General features: G+C 37.4%; 1 protein-coding gene across 1 annotated transcript in view; it reads left to right on the top strand.

Moving 5' to 3' along the window:
- The window catches only part of TENM2 (teneurin transmembrane protein 2), a 998,704-nt gene that overhangs the window by 192,569 nt on the left and 785,951 nt on the right, over positions 1 to 20,184 (top strand). The window lies entirely within an intron of this gene.

Raw genomic sequence — 20,184 nt, forward strand, 5'->3', positions numbered from 1 at the left:
ATAATATGATTGGCATTGTACTATATATATTACATGTTGATGTGCTTTTTTCCCACTTAATATTACCCAAGAAAGCTCTGATTTTGCTAGGTATTCTTATCTAGTACAGTATGATTTGTTTCTGGTACGATATATCCCGTTGTATTAATGTTCCATCATTTATGAGATCCCTATTACTGGATATGTACATAGCTTGAATTTTTAACTAATAGAAGGATATTACCTACATAAATATACATCTGCATAAATATTTGTACATCCTTCAGATTATTTCCTAAGAATTATTTTTCTGGAAGAGGTAGTTTGGACCAAAGTGTGAGCTGACTTTATGGGTTCAGATATGTTAACTGAATAAACCTCCAGAAAGCTGGCATTTGCTCTTCCATCATAAGTTATAAGGATACCCTTTTCCAGCACACTGAGCCACATTTTATATTGCTGCTAAAAAATCTTGCCAACTTAATATGCAAAATGCATATGAATTTTAATTAACTTTTTATTTTGGAAGAATTTTAGATTTATGGAGGTCACAAAGATAGTATAGAGAATTTTCCCTAATGTTAACATCTTACATAATCTTTGTACATTTGCCAAAACTAAGAAATTAACATTGGTAAATTCCTATTAACTAACTCCGTCTATTAATGTTTTGAGTTATTTGTTTTTACTGGGTTGAATCCCACCTTACCCATTTGTCATTTGTATGTCTTCTTTCATGAAATGTAATTGTATGTCATTTGCCAATATTTTTAAGTGTATAATGTATTTTTGATGAATTAACATTGTCTGTTTTAGATGGTAGACTTAAGATCTATTGAAAGCAGTGATCATTTATACCTCCATGTCTCAAAACGTCTATCATATTATCAGTAATTTCTCCAAAATTGGTAGATGTTTTATGACAAAAGGGTTGCCTCATCCTAAGTATTTGGGAAACACTAATATATAATATAGTGCAAGCATGGTTTTTTAACCAAGATTAAATAGATTCAAGTTATTTCTTGATTTATTAGTTAATGATTTATTAGTTAAATCTCTGTTACAAGTGACAAAAACTCTAAACTCAACTTGCTTAAACACAAAAGGGTAATGAATTGTATGATGTAATGATAAGTCCCAGGGTAAGGTAGCTAGATTCAGGAATCACATGTTGTCATTAGGACTTGGTGCCTCTCTATTTCTCAAGTCCACATTGACTTCACTTGTCAGGATAGTAAGAGGGCCTCCAGCAAAAATCTCATGGATCACTTATTTGTTCCTAAACCAATCACGGTGACACGAGGAATAAGCTGTGCCCAACGGCTTTTTCCAGGGGCAAGTGTCAACTCCTAGAGGTAGACAGAATCTCATGTACTGACATCAAAAGAATGCATATCCCTGAATTAAAATTGTGAACTGTTTCCTGGGGTGAGTATGAATGTCATGCAGTTAAACTAAATGTCTGCTGTTATTGGATTTCACACATGATCATTAAGAAGTCCACTTTAATTTCAGATGAGACCACTCAGTATCCCAAAACTGTCATGAGCATTGTTTTCAATTACCTGTGACATAAGTAGGATAAACTTTTTTTTTTTTTTTACCCCATTTTACCTATGGGGAAACTCAGCTCAATGGTACATAGTTAGTGGTGCTAAAAGCTGGCTCTTATTCCTTATTTACTGATCATTCTTTCCATCTGTAACTGCATTACTTAGAACCATTACTTGTAACCACACAGAAAATTTAACACTCAACATCAGTTTTTACGGTGGTCCATCAGCTACTATGCCAGTTATTAATGCCTTTTGTTCACATGTTCTAATGACCCACTATCCATGGTACATTTCACGAACACATTTGAAAAATTTTGAGGCTTTCACCAAAAGGCTGTCAGCTGTTACCCCAATGATCTACTGCTTAGATCTCCTACTGTGAATTCCCTGGTCTTTCTTTTGTTTCGCTCTATACCTACACAGTTGTCAAGGATACCCAGCTCTCTACTCTCTTGTCTGAACAGTCCACAAGGTGTTTTATTAAAAGTCCCAATTAAACTTGTACAGCCATTCACCTGGTCATTCATCTCTTTACTTTCTCACCCACCCACACTCAACTAACTACCTGATCTAAAAAATACCGAGGGGTCAGGAGTCATCAAGAGAATGAACAAAGTACATGGGATCTTTGGGTATCGCATAATAGCTATGGCAATGTTATCTCAAGTAATTGCCGCCCTAACAAAGCAGAACAAAACCAGATTGAAAAGATGTAAATAAAGAGAGCGAGAGAGCAAGGGGATGATGGGCAGTTTTTCAATTTTATGGCTATTGCATCATTAGTGTTTTAAAGACTAAAAGGGTGTTTTCAATGTAAAACTTGTTGCTTGAGGTAGGGCAAGAGAGAAGTTGGTGAGATAGCAGAGAAGCCTTTAATTTATATCATAAAACTGTAGAAATCCTTGAAATTCAAATGGCATAATTTACTTTGTAAATGTCTATTTATATGTAGTTAATTTTCAAATTATGAGGCAATATAGAGTAGTGGTTGAGAGCAGCTCAGTGCTCCGTGGTGACCTAGATGGGTGGGATGGGGGTGAGTGGGAGGGAGGTCCAAGAGGGAGGGGATATATGTATACATATAGCTGATTTACTTCGTTCTACAGCAGAAACTAACACAACATTGTAAAGCAACTCTACCCCAATAAAAAAAAAGAGCAGGGGTTTTAGAATCAGAGATGATGATGATGATGATGATGATGATTTCACTTACTACTTGAATGTCCTCGAAGAGTGCATAACCCTATCTGAGACTCAGTTTCATGATCGAATTACTAAACTTACTAATTATAGCACCTACATTGTGATACCTTATAAGGATGCAACAAGATAACGCATGTAATGCGTTGACTACAGCCTCTCCACAAAGAAAGAAAGAATCAGTGTGTTAGCTTTCTTTCAGTAATGCATAATGTTATTAAGAAGGTTGTGAGCAAATCATCCCTTTTATTTTATCTTTAGGCTTTTGTAATTTTATAAAATTTATATGACTCTCTTTAATAATTTGTATAAAGCTTTGCATATTCTCCAGTAAGCTATCTCTGGTACTACGCAGAGGTAAAAAGCAGACAAAAGAAACAAGGATGCTTAGTCTCTGGAAGAGAAGGCTCATTGGTCATGATAAGGAAGAGGTTACACTTATCCTATGTGGTCACAGGGAAAAGAAATAGATGTGTGAATAGAATGTTCAGGAAGACAGATTTCGGTTCACTGTAATATGATTTTGACTCACCCTAAAATTCAAAATTAACCTACAGTGCTAAAGTCTACTTCTAGAGAAAGTCAGCTCCTTTTCCCTAGAGAATTCCAAGTAGAAGCTGGGCAAAATCTTAGCCAGGAAATTATAGAGAAGATGCATTTGTGGAAGAGGGGGTGAGCATGGGTTAGGTGAGGTGGTTGATAGGAGCACTTCCTGCTGTGGGATTCCATGATTCTGGTTTTTAAATAAAAGTCAGATATTTTTGTTTTCGATAAATGTGTATTCATTGAATCACTCATTCAGGAAAACTTTATTGATACAACAAGAAATGTCATGGAACCTTGTTTATTAAGTGTATACGTTGTGGAGTCTGATATGCCTGTGTTCAGTCCTGGTCTTGGCATTGAATCTATTATGATGTGGGCAAATGACTCGACATCTCTGAAGCCTTTATTTACTCATATTAAAATGGAAGTAATAGTGGGACTTTCCTGGTGGTCCAGTGGTAAAGAATCCAGCTTACAATGCAGGGGATGCGTGTTGGATCCCTGGTCAGGGAGCTAAGATCCCACATGCCACGGGACAGCCAAGCCCATGAGCCACAACTGCTGAGCTTGTGCACCTCAACTAGAGAGCCTGCATGCCACAAACTACATGCTCTGGAACCTGTGCACCACAACTACAGAGCCCGTGCGCCCTGGAGCCTGCGCGCCCCAACTGGAGAAGAGAAAACCCGCGTGCCACAACTAGAGAAGCCCGCGTGCCGCAACGAAAGATCCCTCCTGCCGCAACTAAGACCCGACACAGCCAAAAATAAATAAATAAATAATAAATAAATCTTTTAAAAAAAGTGGAAGTAATAGTTTTTACCTAAAAGGTTTCCTAGGAGTATCAAATAAAATATAGCACATAATAACCTTAGCACAGTTCCTGGTATCTATTATGCACACAATAAATATTTGTGATTATTATTATTAATATTGAATAAATGAAAGTACATTTATGTGTGCAGGGTCAAAGATGAATTACCTGCTCTCTTTTATTTTTTTTTCTGCGTTGGGTCTTCGTTGCTGCACACGGGCTTTCTCTAGTTGTGGCGAGCGGGGGCTACTCTTCGTTGCAGTGCATGGGCTCCTCATTGCAGTGGCTTCTCTTGTTGCAGAGCACGGGCTCTAGGCACATAGGTTTCAGTAGATGCAGCACGCAGGCTCAGGAGTTGCAGCAGGTGGGCCCTAGAGTGCTTGGGCTTCAGTAGTTGTGGCACACAGGCTCAGTAGTTGTGGCTTGCAGCCTCTAGAGCGTAGGCTTAGTAGTTGTGGCACACGGGCTTAGTTGCTCAGTGGCATGTGGGACCCTCCCAGACCAGGGATCGAACCCGTATCCCCTGCATTGGCGGGCAGACTCTCAACCACTGTGCCACCAGAGAAGTCCTACCTGCTATCTTAACTTTTGAGAATTTTGTCAACGAGAAAGACTTGAGCACAAATATCTAGAATCCAATGGAGTAAATAATATTTCCATATGTTTCTGTAGGAACCTACTCATTTATTCAGCGTATATGTGTCTATACCTATTAACAGGAAGTATAGACTCCTGACATCAGGAAGTTGGTGTGCTATTATAGTGGAAGAAGAATCTCAAGCTAATAAACCATATAAAATAGGGTGGCAGGCATGGAGAATGACATAGAGATAGCAGGTGTGGTCAGGACCTACCTGGCCGAGAAGGCAACAGGATCTGTTACTTGGGTGATGGAAGAGAGTTTAGAGGGAGGAAAGATGGCTACTAGATGGACTCATTAGGTAACCTTCATGGCAAAAAATGATATTAGAGTTCATTCCTAAAGGATGATTAGAATTTCATGACCTATCACTATCGATTAGTTGATTCAATCAACTAGTACTTCATGTGTATGTGAGACTCACTATAATCAGTATTGGAAATTCAAGAGAATATTCTCCCGTGGAGCATTAGATAAAGAATAGGCAGCTGTCTCTGAGATGCAAGAGAGCAACAATAGTACCAAAAGTAAGAAAGCACACTTCTTGCAGAAGATGTAACAATTAATTGGTAGGGGAAAAGGCTGGAAAAGTAAACTTAAGTTTTAAAGGTTTAGAGGATGTGGAATTTGATTCTTTAGATATTAACGAATTAAAATCTTTGGACAAGGAAGTAATGTGATCAAATGTTTGAAAAACCAACTCAGGGACAGTTAGGAAATGCTTTCAATACTTATGTGACTTCTTTCTCATTCATTCATTCATACATTCATTAATTCAGCAAGTACTGACCCTATGTGTCCAGTCCAGGGCAAGAGGATTAGTAGGGGGTTTCCCTACTAATAGAATTACAGATACAAACAAGTATGAAACAGACATACCTGAAGCCAATACATGAAGAGGACTATAATTTCAAGTGAAATGAAGGTTTAAAGAAATAACTGTATATGTGTTTTCTCTATTCTTTGTTAGAAAAATAGAAGATTCTTCTAAAAATCCAATTATGCCATTTTTGTAACTGTCTACCTTAGCCTGTTATGAGCAAGACTTAAAGTTGGACTGAACAGATGACCCTAGATAAAAACGCTAGGAATAAGAAAAACCTAATATATTCAACCAATTGCAATAATTCATATTTTTAAGATTTCATTTAGACTATTATGAATAATTTTAATATACAGTCTCTAAAATTTATGAACTGTAGTTAGATGACATTTTCAATCCACAAAAGCAAATGAATTTATTTAGATGATAGGCAATCTTTCCAATGGTGGGACTATTTCATATAAAGCTTTTATTTTAATAATTTAAAATGAACACCACACACATTTGTTGAGAAGCCCTCAAGGTCAAGTTTTTCAAATGCCACCCTCAGTTTTGTAAGCTAATGCAAATTCATAGTTAAATAAACTGGTACGTAATCATACTGCTTTCCTTTCAAGATCACAAAGTAATGTAAAGTTTCCTCTATAAAATTAAATTTTTGCATAATTGAGAGTAGACAACCAGAATTGACATAAATATGGAGACAGAGTCAGCAATAGCAAAATGGGAGTTGTGCTTGAAAATACTTTGGCAATGCTTCTTCAGCCTACAGTAGCAATCTTCCTTTAAAGCAGTCTCTGATGATAGGTTCACAAGGGTAGGACAGTGGTGGTCAGGTGTGTTTTATGACCCAGAAATGATTAGGGCAAGAACAATAATGCATGTTAAGGAAGTTTCCAAAATAACTGCTACCAATACTCTGTGGAAATGCCTTGGTTTCTGCCCTTCCTGGTCCTGATTGTTCCTCTCTTATGTGGATCCTTTCAGGTGTTCAGCATCCTTGCAATGAAACCCCTGTCTTGTTTAGGATAACTTAAATTAGTTTTTATTGTTTGCAACCTAAAAACAAAACAAAACAAAACAAAAAGAACTTAATCCTTACATTTCTTTTATAGTTAGAAGCAATAACAGTTTGAATTTTTAAAGTTAGCCTAAGCAAAAATTTTAAAATGGGACCTAATCAAATTTAAAAGCTTTTGCACAGCAAAAGAAACCATTAACAAAATAAAAAGACAACCTACAGAATGAGGGAAAATATTTGCAAATGGTGTAACTGACAATGGGTTAATATCTAAAATGTACAAACAGCTCATACAACTCAATATCAAAAATAAATAAGTAAAACTCAATCCAAAAACGGGAAGAAGTCCTAAATAGTTATTTTTCCAAAGAAGACATACAGATGGCTAACAAGCACGTGAAAAGATGCTCAACATGGCTAATTATTAGAGAAATGCAAATACCAACCACAATGAGGTATCACACAACCACTACACAGAAGTCGGAATGGCTATCATCAAAGTCTACAAATAATAAATGCTAGAAAGGGTGCAGAAAAAAGGGAGCCCTCCTACACTGTTGGTGGGAATGTAAACTGATGCAGCCACTATGGTGAACAGTATGGAGGTTCCTTAAAAATCTAAAAATAGAACTACAGTAGGATCCAGCAATCCCACTCCTGGATTTATATCCAGAAAAGATGAAAATTCTAATTTGAAAAGATACATGCACCGCAGTATTCATAGCAGCACTATTTACAATAGCCAAGACATGGAAACAACCCAAATGCCCATCAACAGATGATTGGCTTAAGAAGATATGGTACATGTATACAATGGAATATTACTCAGCCATAAAAAAGAATGAAATCATGTATTTGCAGCAACATGGATAGACCTAAAGAATATTATAGTTGGTGAAGTAAGTCAGAGAGAGAAAGACAAATAGTATATGATATCACTTATATGTGGCATCTACAAAAATAATACAGTGAATGAATCTATATACAAATGAATCTATATACAAAACAGAAACAGACTCACAGACATAGAAAACAAACTTCTGGTTACCAAAGTGGGGACAGAGGGGAGAGAGTATTAGGAGTATGGGATTAAGAGATACACACTACTATACATAAAAGAGATAAGCAACAAAGATTTACCATATAGCACAGGGAATTATATTTGGTATCTTGTAGTATAAGCTGCAAGAAAAAAAACAAAAAGCAGTGTGCTGAACACCTGAAACTAACACAATATTTAAATCAACTGTACTTCAATTAAGAATATAAATAAAGAAATAAAAATAAAGTTAGCCTAACATATAGTCAGTATAAACTGTGTTTCAGCTCAAGAAATAAGAAGCCATTGGTTGAAAACTGTTTCTTGTGACCTCAAAGCCAAGATTCATTTTTCAGTGGTTTTAAAATTTTGCAGAATATTATATAGGTTCTCTCATACTTTCCTCTACCCTGTACTAACCCAGAGTAAAGAGAATTCCTAGTGCAAGCAACGGAAATTCAGCCTTGCCACAAATATAGATGATCTTGAACTCTAAATTAATTGGAATGGATTTTAAAACACAGCTAGGACAAGTCCTTTTAGAAATTAAGTTAGGGCAGACAATAGTACTTCCAGGGTAACGCTGTGATCTTGATGTGATTGATTTCAGCCTATTGCTTGAAATATTCACAAAATTCTCCTTCCTCTTTTAGCTCTGAACTGTTCAAGGGTATGTTTATCAGCAACAGGGAGAAATGCCTTGTAGCTTTAGAAGATTGCCCTGTCTCTTTGTATTACTTCTTTCAACTCTGATGTTTACTTCAATGTTTAAAATGACACTGAGGGGATCTGTACCTTCAGATGGATTTTGGTAAGCTGAAACTTAATGTCACTGAGACCAAATCCTTTCCCGAACAACAGGCAGTTATTAATCACTTCCTCTTTGTCCATTATACATCTTCCCTTTTTTTTGTTGTTGGTTTTTTTCTTTAATGATACACATTAAAAATTAATGTCTGTGACAAGATTTTAGAAGAGTATCCACTTTTATTTTGTTAGCAGGTGTAATCCACGAAGAATATCCTGCAAAAACCTCCATTACAATGCCCTTCCTGACAATTCAATTGTAAGATGCTATTACTATTTATTAATTGCTCGGGCTGCACTGTCATGGTTTATGATGTTAGCACAGACCCTGGATTGAGTTACATTCTTGTATTCAATTAGAGACTGTGTGTTATTGCACATGTTAACGCTGTCGAACCACAGATGCTAGCCATCTGTAGGTTTGCTTTTTTTTTCCCCTCGTAGTCCTCAAAAATGGGGCAATTTAAATCAGTACTCCTAGAAAGACTTAAAAAATAAAATAGGCACATAAGCACATGAGTTGCAGATTTAAAAACAAGGGCCGTGTAAAATTTAAATTTGAAAGACTCTGTCAAAAGTATTTGCGTAATTAGAATTGGGCAGCAGTTTAATCCATCTTGGTGGTCACTTCCTGCTGAAGAGGAGTATCCTCCTCTGGTTTCTGGTTATGCCGGGGTCTCCTGTCAAAACCCTGTTCTCTGGCTAGAGGGAGGACCAAGTTATAATGTTATACGATCAGAGTGACCAAGTAGGATGCTATAATCAAAGGGGATAAAATGTATCCGGATGAGGAAAGATGCATGAGTGACAAACCAGTCCTAACAGGACATTTAGGAGAGAAAGAATCTGCCCCTCACTTCCTTCTATCCTGGCACCTGATGAACTATTGATACCTTCCAATACAGAAGTATACCTCCCAGTATAATTCACAGTGAAGTAGAGGCACATGAAAGATGTGTGGCCTGCAGCAAGGTCTAATTCCTTAGACTCTTTTCATGGATTACTCCAAATAGATGTCTTCCTACAAAATAGGTACGTACTAAGATACCTCAGGAATGCCTTATCTTTGTCGGCCCATCATTTACCTTTGAGAATTCCACATTCACCATGGTCAGTTTTGTCACTTAACGTCAGCGTGGATTGAAGCTTTCCTGCTTTTGCACAATCATGGCCTCCTCTTTGAAAACATGAGGCGTACACCCCATTGCTCTGGCCAAATTCCAGGTTAGGTAATTACATTCTGTTACCTAAAGACCCACTGTAGTTTCAATTAGAAAAATCGTTTTACCTCACTCTTCTACCTGTGGTGGTGTATAAGGATAGGTACTGCACGGCCAAACAGCAAACTGGTCTCACCCCCGAATAAGCTGTTCTTTATCATCATCTTTAATTAATATTTATTGGGTACCCACAGGGTGAATGGCTTGGGACAGGGTGACTTGGTAATTAAGTGTTCCCGAGTGCCAGTTGTCTCCTCTGAGAGTGAACATGGAGGACCCAAGTTTGAACAGTCTCTTCATTATCACAGAAATAGCCTCCATCCTTGTGATATGGTGCTACCTTGCTGTCTTCTGATATCTCTCCATCTGGTACACCTCTAATCAAAAATGTCCTTCAGATCATTGGATCCTAACAGCTTCAGAATTATGTCAAGATGCTCTCTGTGGGAGCTGACCAGAGAGTGTGAGCTGGCCTTTCATAGCTGACCAATTACAGATTACAAACCTCTGCTCTTGTGGGGGGCGCGGAGGGGGTGAGTTTGTTGTCCTAATGAGCAGCATGCTTTTAACGTTGAACATGACCTCCGTGTGTCTAGGATTACATTGTCATCTGTACCATCTGCTAGTCTTTTTTGCTATCTAGCTCTGTTCACTGGATGCAGAGGCTCTGGAAACTCTTAGAAAGCATCAGGTCTGGTGCTTTTTTTCCAGTTTCTCCAGACGCTATCTTGATTTGTAGCCTGATTTTAGGTCTGTCTCTTGAATGACTTTGTATTTCAGTGACCACACTTACTTTTGCCATGTTTCAACCACTTTGCTGACAGATTTGGAGATTTCAGGTTTTATAGCTTAACTTCTAAGGGAGTGTGACATGGCCGTGAGGAGTAAGCATTTCAGGGATTATCTTTTTCAACCAAAGAGGGTTCATTCTTACACTTGAGACATCAACCCTCTGGTCTAAAGGTTTCGTACTACACAGCTGCACACTCATGCATCCTGACGCAGGTGCTGGGGAGGTGGAGAGAGGAAGCAAAGCACTTGCTCTTTGAAAGCTTCTACCCTAACACTAAGTAGACAACCCTGCACAGACGGCATCACAGAGAGCCTTTGGGTTCTCTCAAGGATGATGGCAAAACATGAATTAAGAAAAATTACACTTTTCATATTTTATTTTTAAAGTTTTATTCCAAATTTGAAACTGTCTTACCACCTTGTCTCTTTGATTTCGGGAGAGGATGACCTGTGTGGGAGTGTCATTAGTGAGACAATGAAAATATTCTCTCTTTGGGGGATTATTTAAAAATGTATGATTGTTTATATTTTATTACAAAACCGAGGGCGAGAGCTTCACGTGCAATGGTTGTAAAAAAGATTTCGCTAAAAAAAAATGAAACTGGGTCTAATGCAAAAACAAAAATTCTGAAGTGTATTAAAATGCACCGTAGCTTCCAAAATACATGTGCTTTCTCCCCTAGTTCAGCCAGTCTTCTTTCCTTGCCTGTTTTCAACCTGCTTCCCCTTTCTGGCCCCTTCCACTGTGTCACCTGGAACCTTTTACTACTGCTAACAAGTGTCCTGTATCTTTAACGTTGTCCGAGGGGTGCCCTTCACTGTCCCACCATCATATGGCTTTCACCATAGGTCCTTTATCAGGTCTCATTCCTCAGTTGCAAGCGACATAGACAACTCTGGGAAAATGAGCAAAAGAGGAATTCAGTGGGAGAATGTGGGCATTCAGAGAATTGCTGGGCAGGCTGAAGTACCGAGTGCTAGAAATGGGCCTGGGGAATGTGTGCAAAAAATTCCTGTTGTAGAAATGCTTTCTGAAATATTTATAGATAACGTAATGCTCTTTCTAGAATTTGCTTCAAAATTTTCCATTGTAGGGTGAGGGTAGATGGGGCTAAAGGAAACAAGAATCATCATGAGTTGATGAGTTCTGTAGCTGGATGATAGGTACGTGAGAGTTCATTTGCTGTGGGCCATGTTTGAAATTTCCATGAAAAAAAGTCAAAATGAAAAGATGGATCCAACGTTGCTGCTCCTGGGAGCTTCCCAATGACTTTGAACTGACGGAGATGGGTGTTAGGACTCTTCAGTAGATCGAAGATGCCCTCTAAGGAAGACACACTTAGTTCATAGTATTTGCCCTGCTCCGATCCAGTCAAGGTGTGTGTGTGTGTGTGTGCGCGTGCACACGTGCGTGCATGCACGCTCACGTATGTGAATGTATATGCTTTGAAATGACTATGTATGTAAGTGTAGGAATATGTGTTTGTGTGTGTGTGTGTGTAGGTATATAAGCGTGTGTGTTCTGTAAGGGGTGTGTGTATGTGTGTGTGTGTGATAAGTCTGGCAATGTTTGAGGTGTGAGAACAGAGGTGACAGGATTGAAGTGCCTTGTCATCTGCAGCAGGTCTGTCCCATATTTAATTGGCAACTGTCTTGTTTAATAATCACTTCAGCCTTTGAGGTTTCTGTCCAGTGAATACTAAACCCAAAATATAAATGTCCTTGTCCCCCCCATTGAGTATTTTTTATTATTGATTTTTTAAGATATGATTTGTATGCTCTCAATCAATGCAATATAATGTAAAAAGATAATCTGCAATGTAGTTTGTTGTCAATAAATTTCCCATATTATGTCTCAAAAAATTTAAAAAAAAATAAAAAGAAATGGGCAGGAACCAAGGTGACCTGAATGGCTAAGAAGAAGGAAAGAGAGAAATTGTGAGCAGTTGAAGAACTGCCTGATTAGGAAACAACAGGTAAAATGAGTACTTACCTTATTTTTGTGTCCATCACTGGGCTCAAGTCCCAATTCCAGGCAGGCAGTGTCTGATGGAACTGGCCTGCTTTTCATGCCTGGTTTCTAGCTGTCTCTAGAAGATGAGTAGAAGATTCTGGGAGAAAATGGGATCCTCCTGGGGTGTGATGAGATGCAGTGGGTGTTTGACTAACCAGCATCAACAACTCTGAGTCTCGGGGAGAGGGGCAGTTCCTCAAAGGGAAGACAGCTGTTTGGCTGAAGGAAAAATTACTGAGTGGCCCCAAATAATAAATGTCCCTCTCAGTGTTCTCCGTGACTCACAACTGCTCATTTTGTTCTTCAGCTTTAAAATCTCTAGTAGCTTTTGTTACTATATAATCAATTCCATACTCCTTTAATATGCTATCCGAGTGTGGACTTTTATAAACAGCCCCAATCTACCTTTCTTTTTTGCCTCTCTGGCCACTTTTGTCCATACCCAGGCTGTAGATACTAGTCATGCAAATCATTTATTTTTTTAAACATGCTGCTTACTGTCATTTCTGGATGACTTGAGTCAAGCTTCTCTTTCTACCTGAACCACCCTTCTTATTCCACTTTGCCTTGCTAATTCTTTGTCATCCTTCTTGATCCAAATCACACGACCTGTGTTCCATCGCACTTACTTGGGAATCTCTGTGGGCTGGCCTTTTCAGTGTCACAGTCAGTGTGGGTGACTGACTGTGAACTCAGTCAGTGAACTGACTTGCGGGCAGGAGTGAACTCCTTGCAGGCAGGGACCATGTTCCTCACCTCCATGTATCTTCTCTGTGTGGCCACTGGCACCATATGACCTGTACCAGGTGATCACCCATCATTGGATTTTCAGTGAGCATCTCATGCTATGTCTTCTTGTTCATGTTGATCGTGGACTTTGTACAGGTGCATTCACAGAGTTGTCCTAATCCGTATCTTATTAGTGGTCAGTGGCGTAAAGCTCAGTACATTCTCATATTTCATTTGATGCTTTTTACTGACTTCTCCATCCCCATCCCCATCCTCCAAATCCTTCTTCCATCTCCTCATTCTTCCCAAATCTCTGCTGATTTTCACATCACCCACCCTACAGTTGAGACCAAGAGTGGGAGCTCTTTTGTTGCCTTGAACTGGGTTGAGTCAATGTGATGACTTGTTAACTCAGTTGCTCCCTCTTCCTTGGTGAAGAGGATTTGGGCATTTGGGGTAGCTGGATTTCACCACACCCCCTACTTTATTTTGGTGTTGGGTGGCAGTGCTTAGAAAAAAATATTTATTGAACGAATCAATTAATTATCACAGCAGAAGTACTGGGGAAAGAGGGGAAAAAAATCGGTGAAATAGGAATATGTCAAGAGAAAGCTTGGTTTTTGTTATTACTTGTGTAATTGTCACCCCTTAAAAGGAACTATTTTTCCAAACTTGATGTTTGACAAAGATAGCAGGGAACTTGGAAGAAAAAATTAAAAATTAAAAAAAAAAGTACTAGGTCATGTTGCTTGCTCTAGATATTTTTGGCATGGCTGAGATGTGCTAGGAATATTTCATTTTTGACATAAAACTCTGACCACTTTTCACTTGTAAATGACCAGAATGCATATATTTACCCAAGACAGGGTAGGGTTTGTGATCATGACATTGTGATGCATTGTGGCCATGTTAAGGATTCAACAGACTTGTCTGAGCCTAGTGTATCTACAGCCTCTGGTGGAAGAGCTTGAGTGACCTATTTCTTCTTTTTTGTTTAAGAATCAGGAGTCTAAGCAGTCAAATTGTGAATCAGGAGCTAATAGGATGAATAGACGCTAGAAAACAGCATGCCACAGTTTAATGAAAGAAAAATGTGTTACACGCTCAAGATAGAAATAAAATGCTACTTTCAGATTACAGTTTTTGCAATCTATTTATTTCCTTCATTTTCTCTAACTGCTGTTTCACTCAACTACAACTTTTAATATTCACTGGACAAACAATACAGAAAAGCTTTCAAATCTTTGTTGAGCCCCTTCCAATGTATTTTATATTTCACTGTCTATAATGGAGTATTTAGTTATTATAGGACATAACATTTTGCATGGTTAAGTTCTTTCTCTTCTTTTCAAGATGGCTAAGAATATCAGCCTAGAAAATCATGCTGGTTCAATGGTTGCCTTTAGTCAAACATCACTGAATCCCATTGCGATCCAGTGTTTTACAAAGTGTGGTTCTTGGGTAATTGTATTGGCTTCAGGAGGGGATTTGCACTAAAAATGCACATTCCTGAGTCACTCCTAAGACTAAATGCATCAAAATGTGTGCTGGTGAACGGAGATCTGGATTTTTAACAACCTTTTAGTAGAGCCTATTCACACCAACTTTTGAGGCTTTGCTGGTTTCAGAATTAAAGGTAATAGCAACACATAATTTATCAAAGAAGTAAGAAGCAGGTTTTTAAAATCACCAATATAACTTCAACCTCCTAATATTTTATATGAATTATATTTTATTTATTTTGTTAATTGTCCTGCTTTACGGTTAAAACTTCACCCTTTTAAATTTTAATAAATCAATCCAAACAAATCTCTCTTTCCTAAATTTGGAGGTTTTGTTTTAGACTCATAATCAAACCCAGCTTTTACGGAGTTGGTCCGCAAACCTGTTTAGTCTTCTTTTATTTCAGCTGTGCTGTTTTGCTCTTCAAAGCCATGCTGTGTCTTCTCTTGCCTCTTCAGATCAAATGTCCAGCTATCTGATCAGTGCAGAGCAGTGAGCAACCCACCACCTCAACTTGTATCCTTTCCACTCCCCGAGTCAACCCTCATAAGTTGATTACATACATTTTTGTGTAAGATATTTGACTCTGATCTTCATACATTCTTTTTTTTTTTTAACGTCTTTATTGGAGTATAATTGCTTTACAGTGGTGTGTTAGTTTCTGCTATATAACAAAGTGAATCAGCTATACATATACTTATATCACCATATCTCCTCCCTCTTGCCTCTCCCTCCCTCCCACCCTCCCTATCCCACCCCTCTAGGTGGTCACAAAGCACCGAGCTGATCTCCCTGTGCTATGCAGCTGCTTCCCACTAGCTATCTATTTTACGTTGGTAGTGTATATATGTCCATGCCACTCTCTCACTTCGTCCCAGCTTACCCTTCCCCCTCCCTGTGTCCTCAAGTCCATCCTCTACATCTGCATCTTTATTCCTGTCCTGCCCCTAACACATATGTATGGAATCATACATTCTTCTAGGCAGGGCCCATAGCTAATTTAAGCTTAAAAATAACATTTGGGAGTTTGTATATTATTATCATTTACTAATCAAAGTAATACATTTTACTGTGGGAAATTTGGCAATCCAGTAAACGACTAAGAGCTAAAAATAACTCAATACCCCACAATGCAAAATCTTTACTATTATTATATTTTTAAAACATTGAAAACACATAATGAAAACCTATTAAGAACATAGTCTGTCATACAGAGTGAAGTAAGTCAGAAAGAGAAAAACAAATACCATACACTAACACATATATATGGAATCTAAAAAAAAAAAAAATGGTCATGAAGAACCTAGGGGCAAGATGGGAATAAAGACTCAGATCTACTAGAGAATGGACTTGAGGACATGGGGAGGGGGAAGGGTAAGCTGGGACAAAGTGAGAGAGTGGCAAATGTAAAATAGATAGCTAGTGGGAAGCAGCCGCATAGCACAGGGAGATCAGCTCAGTGCTTTATGACCACCTAGAGGGGTGGGATAGGGAGGGTGGGAGGGAGGGAGATGTAAGAGGGAGGAGATATGGGGATATATGTATATGTATAACTGATTCACTTTGTTATACAGCAGAAACTAACACACCATTGTAAAGCAATTATACTCCAATAAAAATGTTAAAAAAAACAAAAAAGAGCATAATGTGTATGCAGTTTTGCATCTTCCTTTTTCTTAGTTAAGGAATCTAATGCTTAACCTAGACAGTGCCATTGTGAAGTTCAGTCTTTAGGGAGGAGGAGGGTAAGAAGTGTTGTGGGGTGTGCAGAAGGAGAAAGAGGAGAAGGAAGAGGAGAAGATGAGGATGATGATGGCTATTTGGAAGTTAATCCAAACGTGTATTGTTTACGCCAATAGGAAAACACCCTCCTTTTTTATTTTTATTTTTTATGGTGTTTGGAAATAAAGAAGTAACTTGAAAAACCCTACAGTAGATTATCTGAGGCACCAGAATCTCACTGTCAAAAGCCAGGTAGTATCTCTGAGGTGTGACAACCAGTTTAGGTTAGAGTTAAGAATAGATCATTGCCAGTGAGGTCGATTGCATGATTTGGTTTAGTGTTTGGGTTTATTTTGCTTTTCCTTTGCAAAGTTAATTTGGGAACATCTTTACAGAACTTAACTTTTGCTTGCCTAATGTGGAACAGATGCAGTTTCAGTCAAATGGAAGCAATACTTGAGCTCTTCTAATGAAAATTGTTAAAGTTTAGAGTATTCCTATTCTCTTATTAGGGTTATATTAGGCTACTAGCATTATTCATTATTTCTAAATAAAGTGAAATGTGGACCTCCATGCATGAAGATATTTATTACTTATTGATATTTAAAGGTTGTTAAATTAATTTATTTAAATTACTCCTACTGCCAACCACTGTTACAATAATTTATTATATAATATTACTTTAGGGTTTTCTTTTACTTTAATATAGAACTTGGAAAAGCAATATATTGCCTGTAGATTTTTCCTACAGTTCATTGTAACTGTGACTAATTCATCACAGCTGTTGAGACATGCAAAATCTATAATACTTCACAATGTTGATTTTCTGTTGCTGTTTTCTAAGACTGGCACTTGATTTGAAACCATATAATGAAAAATTACGTGCATCTCACTGGAAGAAATATTGCTTTGACCACTTGGAAGTAGGAAGACCAGGAAGAGTCTTGTGACTCTTTACAGGAGGATTGTGTACATGAAAGTCTGATAACTTCACTGAACTTTGTTATGCCTGTCCTGAGTGTTGAGATTAGACCTGCCTTTAGTTGTTTAGTTTTGATCCAGAATTAAGGTCTGTTGGCATTGCATTCTCTCTTCTGTTATTGGCAAGCCTCTGTTAGGTAGCTCAGAATTTCTTCCAAAATATAATTCCTAGTGGAATATCTAGAGACCCCTTATTCTCTTTGTGAGTTACCATGCCTCCTCCTTCTTCTGCTTTCCTTCTTTCCTCCTCTTCTCCTTTTTCCTAAAGGATCTTATACTACTTTTAGTTGAAAAACATTATACTACTTTTAGTTATCCCCATTCGAAGAGGCTGGGCAGAGGCAAAAATAGAAGTGGTGGCCTCCATCTTTCCTTTCCGCCTCTTAGCAGATCTTACAATGGGTTAAAGAGGAAAACAAATTAAGGGTAAAGTGAGGCTTTGCATTTATTGATGAGGATGGATTGTATCTATTCTATTAACATGGATGATTGAATGCTGCCTCAGTATCATTGTGTTTGGTATTCAAACTGATGCCATCATTTTCTTAGTGATGATTGAAAGCTGCCTCTGTATCATTATGTTTGATATTCAAACTGATGTTTTCATTTTCTTGGATTGCATGTAGAAAAGACTGATGAATTATTAGTTACATCAAATCTTTAACATGTGTAAATTAGTCAAGTACAAAATATGTTTATAAAATCCATGGTTATTATTCTACTGTTAGTATTATTTTTGAGGCTTCATGCAAGAGCAGAAGAATATGTAACAGTCTTACCTGCTACTTACTTATTCTAAGTTTAAATATATAAAGTACAGAGACCCTAGAAAAACAAACTGTGTATGTGGATACAGGAAAAGGATTGCTTTGTCAACCAAACTCTTGTTATTATATAAAGACTAATGGAAATAGGGGAGTTGAAAAATGCAGGTAAACTTGTTCTTTAAAATTGTCAGTTTGTATGGAGTCTGGATGTTTTGTAAAGTATATACAAAACAGGAGTGGTACAAACTAGGTGGCCATTCATTCATTCTTTCAAAAAATACTTATTTACTAAGAAATATAGTGAGCCATAAAATAGAAACAGGCTTTGTCTTCATGGAGTTAAGAGGAACAGACATGAGTTGAAAAACTACAAAAGATGTATAATCATTAGTTGTGATAGGTTCTATGAGAGGAAATTAAGGGGGTGATGAGAAAATATTAAAGGGGGCATAATCTTGGACAGGGGAAATCTGTTTTAGGGATTGATTTTTAAGCTCAGGCTTAAAATACGAGTAGGAATTGACCAAGGGACCTGTGAAAAGAAAAGCATTTCAGACAGAAATATCAGCATGGCAGTGTCGTCAAGAGTGTTCCCTTTATATGTATCACATGCTCCATCATGTGTTTTTAGAGTAGCATATAATATTTCACATGGACTCTAGCAAAATTTTTTAGAATCCATGTAATACTGAATTGACTATTAGAGTAAGAACAATGAGATACGTGCACGTAATTTCATGCAATTGGACTTATTCTTTCTACCTATTTACAAACCCCTTCATGATTCTTCTAAGAAGGTTCTTCTTTGTATGACTTGGAGAGAATGGCTTTAACTACAGCTAACTTTGTGGAAATTGGTTTGCAGTCCAGGTTGGAATAAAAAGATCAGAAACCACGTGTTGATACTGTTCAAAAAAGAAAAATAATTTGGTATCTTACTGTTACAAATATGTTGATGTCTGAAGTTCTATTTAAAGCTATTTTTAGTAAATAAGACTCAGCAATTGAGTCAGATTTGCTGGCATAGAGGTTCATTGGGTATAATGACACTTAAGGGTTGCTTGACTTCTGGTCCATTTCCTGATGCCCAATCCCATTATTAAGGAAAGGGAGGGTAAAAAAGAAGTGTAACTCTTTAAAACTATCAGCTTAACTGTTTTACTTTACTGAATTCTTGCTTGATTTCTAGTTGCAGGATATGAGTGATTGTTTTTACCATCATTCATAATTGGCACATAGAAGTATTTGCTGTATAGCATTTGAAGATATTTCTAGACATGAGTTTCTGGCTTTGAAAATTATCCATCATCTTGACTCTACTTTTTAAACGTGTCTAAATTAAATAAATCCAAATTAATTTGTTTGTGAATGTTCTATCTTCACTCACATAATTAGCCATCAGACTTAAACAACTTTTCTAGTGCAAAATGTCAGTTAATTATTAATACATATTATTAAAGCAAAACAAGTTGCTGGAAGCATTTTTGAATTTGTAATTGGATTTCTGTATGTTGTTCTTAAGTACAAGAAGTCAACTATCAACTTTCTTAATGGTAAACTAATTCTAATTTTGTTAAGTATGCTGTGCTCTCAGATAAACAGAATAGCATCTATCTCTTAAGAAATTAAAAGAAAATATTAATTCAATCTTATTAACTGTATTACTCCCAAGTAAGTTTAGTTATTTAATTTTTTTAGAGTAAGTTTCTCATCGGCTTTGGGATCTAGTATCAACTCGCCATACCACTCCTCATTAAAAATAGAATCTCTCATTTTTTGATAGTAGTTTGTCCATATCAAAGATACAGTGTGTTCAATAAAATATTAAAAATGCAATATAATCCAGCAAAGATACCTAAGAAATTTATGGCAGAGTATACACCATTTATATAAAATTCCCAACCTCTATAAAAATTAGTACATAGATTACAGCAGTGCTCTCAGAAATACCTGTCACCACCACGTACCTTCAATTCAGGGTGGATGTAGCATCCCATACCCTGCCTGGGCCGAGTGACATCATGCAAATGG

Source organism: Eschrichtius robustus, chromosome 2, assembly GCF_028021215.1.
Source record: "Eschrichtius robustus isolate mEscRob2 chromosome 2, mEscRob2.pri, whole genome shotgun sequence".
Lineage (NCBI taxonomy): Eukaryota > Metazoa > Chordata > Mammalia > Artiodactyla > Eschrichtiidae > Eschrichtius > Eschrichtius robustus.